This window comes from Rhipicephalus sanguineus, chromosome 5 (assembly GCF_013339695.2).
Source record: "Rhipicephalus sanguineus isolate Rsan-2018 chromosome 5, BIME_Rsan_1.4, whole genome shotgun sequence".
NCBI lineage: Eukaryota > Metazoa > Arthropoda > Arachnida > Ixodida > Ixodidae > Rhipicephalus > Rhipicephalus sanguineus.
In genome coordinates this window covers 167,483,905-167,488,440 of record NC_051180.1, presented here as the reverse complement: position 1 = coordinate 167,488,440, position 4,536 = coordinate 167,483,905, and positions in this window count along the sequence as shown.

Sequence of the window (4,536 nt, the reverse complement as noted above, 5' to 3'; positions counted from 1 at the left end):
CACTGCAAAATACACTGACGAATGCTATATGCAAGTAAAACAGCGTGAGTTTCAACTGAAAATGTCAGACGATAACATTGAACTAACCTACGTGGCTACAGAAAACCTCGCGAAGCTGAAATGGGTGCACTGTGGGCTATCATTAAAAGCGCGAGTTATTACGTATTTTCACGAAAACTTCGCGTCTCGCAAGAACGAATCAGATTTCTCGTGTCACGGAGGGCCCGGTTTGTTCACTGATGCAGGGAACATGCAAAGTCATAGTGTTCCTTTCTTTCCAACGCGTTAACACCGAGGCTAGCACAGCCGAACAAGGGAGCGACTGCGTAGTGCTGCCATTTTGTCGGCTACTAACCCTCCTTGAGAGGATGCTCCTGAATTCCGCTTGGCGGCGCGAGAGTCTATGGGCATTGCGATATAGCTAGGGGTGAAACCGACCGCAGCACGAACTACTACCCATAATATCGTTTCGGGGTCCTAAATATCCTTTAAAAGGTCGCTGCCGCATTTTTCGAAGTATCCAGCGATTTGCTTCATTAAAGGAGTTTATTTCCTCACGAATCGACCGCTGTAAAAATGTTTACAATCCGTCAAGTACGAGCGGAGTTACAGAGATTTGTCACAAGCTGTAACTGCTTTCACTTTTCTCTCGTCCCGACGAGCGCGCTGGAAACTAAGTAGGGAGGAAGACACATGGGAAAGAAGTTACGTCACGCGCGCGACATGACCTTAAGTACTTCTTTTTTTCGTCGAACGCGTGGCTTACCTTCAATGTGATAGCGAGCGAGCACTGTGGCACGTGGAGGCCTCCCGCGTCGGCCGCCGTAACTATGTAGCTATATAACCGTAACTATTAGGGTATATGGTATCATTCGTAGAAAGGAGAGAGAACGAATTCTAGCTGATTTTGAGAATTAATTGTAAATACCAGGCCGCGTGCTGCGCCATGATGTTGGCTCGCGTGTTCTCAGAAGCCTCGACTACCGATCGGCATCGTTTGCTGACCATGCTGAAAAAGTGTAGCAAGACTCCTTTAGGCTAACGACACCAAGTAAAGTTTGAAGCACTCATCTCTGAAATGTTGGTGGTAGAGAAACCAAAGCCACTGCAGAGACACTTCGACGATCCCACGTCGTGATAACCCGGGCCGCAGCTTTCATCTGTGCTGGTTTGACCATCGTAACGGATGATTGGCAATGCTTCTTTTTAAGTTTTTTCTTCATTTCATTCCGCCGTGTGTGTGCAATATATGCTGAGTGACGCTTAGCGTATAATGCCTAACTGGCTGACTGACTTACTGAATAAAAGGAAGCAATTTAACCAGCCAACTAACTGATTTCGTTAGACGCGTAATGCCAGATCCCGCGTACTTAGAATTAGTGCACGTTAAAAAACCAGGAAGTAGCCGGGATTTCCGACGCCCTCCACTACGGCGTGCCTCATAATCCTATATAGGTTTTGCCGCGTAAAACTACACATGTAATATTTACCCACTGGAGTCAATGATTGAATACTAGAAAGGATTCATTTATGTTGTGGATATTATGGCGCGATATTGCTGATAATGTCACAAGTTTCACCAAATCGTGCGTCGTTTTGGAACTCATATTGACAGCCTGTATCAGATTACGTTACCATAAGCATAATGATTAAGCTGCACGGCCCTGAGCAGTACGCGGTAAACCTTTCCGTCCAATAAAACGAAGCACGTATGAGGCACAGGCTCGCCGTATTTGCCATGACTGATCCCGTGCCTAAGCACACTTTCATTTACCTAGTATAAAGCGCAGCATGCGGCATAACAGCCTAGTAATGAGGGAGTGTGACAGCACTGTTTTCTGCAGGCGGGAAGAACCTTTATAATTCGTAGTGAAAGAAATACCTACAGTTCGTTAATGGACAGAACACTTTCAAGTTACGAGTTGAAGCCTTCAGTAATAATACTTGTTTGGGTTTTACGTCCCAAAACCAGGATATGATTATGAGGGACGCCGTAGAGGAGGGCTCCGGAAATTTCGACCACCTGGGATTCTTTAACGTGGACCTAAATCTAAGTACACAGGCCTCAACCAGTTTCGCCTCCACCGAAAATGCGGCCGCCGCGACTGATATTCGATCCCGCGGCCTTCGGGTAACCAGTCGAGTACCATAACCACATCCACCATAACCACTAGACCCTGTGGCGGGTCTTGAAGCATTCAGTGCCTCGGTTTGGTGATATGGACTTAATTAATTCTATGACGAAAACGGGAAAAAACCATCGTTCGTTTTCTTTTATCGCTTCTTCTGACATCGGTTGGAAACGGCTTTTCCCTTGAAGTTGTCTATGAGTACTCATTGAAAATGTCTGGTGTGTCCGCTACAAAGGATTTGGCGTTTTACTGCAGAACACAAGGTAGAGATTCGACTCTCGGACTTTATTCCACACTTTCGTGGGGCCAGAGTCCGAGATAATTCGTGCACACTGCTCCAAGTGCAAGTTAGTGTACCCAGGCGGTTATTTTTATTCCGGGCCACTCAATTTTGCTCCGCAAGTTACGTAAGGTTGTTTACTTACGGATTTTTCTCATGCACCTTGTAAAGCAAAGTTCATTTTGTTCCCCAAACACAGCTTAAGGGTCCACTGTTTAGCCACCCTGCTGGCCACTGCTTTCATGGTGAGCCCCTCGGGACAGCGCAGTTCAGCGTCGACTCCGATTCACTTGGCCCCGACAAGCCTTCAGGAGGACAACGCAAAGGCAGGGTCCAACAGAGCTTCAGTCTCATCGCAGGGTTGGAGATTTACGATTCATGTCGTGATGATTTGGAACCTGAATTACAAGACGACGAAGATACGTCATTAGAGGAGATGCGCACCTCACTGTGCCCCATGCGCACCCAAGAACGATATTAGAGAGCTTTAGTGAGCTCTCCCTGCTTCCTTTAACTCACCAGGCGCACCCAAAGAGAGTACAATACAACGCAAGAGCTTGCCTAGACAAGCCGCTTGGGGGCCCCGGCACTAGAACTCTCTATTAGCGAGTTTTCGTGCTGCGTACGTAAAGTCCGTAGCGGCGTTGCTTGCGTAAGAACGCAGCATTACGCATAAAGCGCGCGCACAAAACTTCTGCGCATATGCTCTATGCGAAATGTAGCTTCCTAACGTACGCAAGGCCGTTACGAAGGATAGATGCCGACTAATAAAACTTGCTATTGTGCAGCGGACAGCCCGGAATCAGGCTGTTTTAAGACATCACTACGTGCACAACGGTCTCAGACTACTCCCAGCAGCGAAAAAAAATGTTGCTGCTTTCACGTGTTTTGTATTTTTATACAAATTGTTAGACTGTTGCATTGTTGAATAAATACTGTTAAGGCGAATTGTTTTTCAATGCGTGCTAGGCCCCGAAATGGAAGCGCGCCTTTCTGGAAAATGCTCCAGGTAAGTACGTGGCTAGAAATTTTTTTTTTTCTTCCATTAAGAAGTGCATGAAAGAACATCCCGTGAAGGCCCTATGCAAGATGGTCTCGAGCTGTTTTATGATTAAGTACCCTCATGAGTCTCCAGAAGCTCTGTCATGACTGAACATTTCCCCATATTTATAAAGGCAAAGGGGCGAGGAGGGTAAGGCACTCGTTGCTCTTGGAGTGCCGGACTGCAAACTTGATACGTATCACATTCAGGGCTCAAAATCTGGGCTGCCATACTTTCGGGAATACCACAGAACATGCTCTTCAACATGTTCAAGCGCGCGTGAATATTTTTTAAAGAGCTATAGCATAAGCAGGGAACATCACGCACGCCTGTTATTTGACGAAGCATTAATATGATGCTTAATCAAGCACTATTATAGAACTGCAGTTATCGCTTTGTGGTGTCCAGGCAGTGCTCTTTGGGCCGCGTTGCATGCCCGCAGCGCAACAGTACACGTATTGCTTATCACTATACGGCTCCGTGCTTTAGGAGCTTTTTTGATTTTTGCGGAAATTTGGCTTTTATCGGAATTTTTCGGCTTCCGTAAATCCCCAATTCTCCGAAATTCGGAGTTTAATTTCGCATTATTTCAATGCCCCCAACATCTTCAATGAAATGGTATCTGCACACGAAAACATTAAACACATGACGCGTATTTTAGTTGTATAGAAGGTCTGAACGCGCAAACACATACACACAAACGCAAGCTCTTGAATACAAAACTATGTTTGTGCGTATTAAAACCTTAAAGCTTGTTGTAATAGACAAGAGAATGCTTTACGACATACTCAGCGCTCGTGATGTTGTCTTCTGCGTCTTTCATCTTTTGCGCTGTTCCAAGATGAATGCGAACCAACTAGCCCAACCCTCCCTCTTGATACTTATGAGGTCCATATATTCGATATCTGGCGCGCCCCAGTGCCGCCAGGGGACCGTAATCTAGATGGCGTCTCGCGCTCCCGGGGCCGTACACACGTTCACGTCTCTCGCTCCGTGAGTGACAAGCCCTTTGTTAAATGTGCGATGGGTGCGGTCAAGAAGATAGGGACCTGAGATAAAGTTTATATTGGCCGAACCGGCCG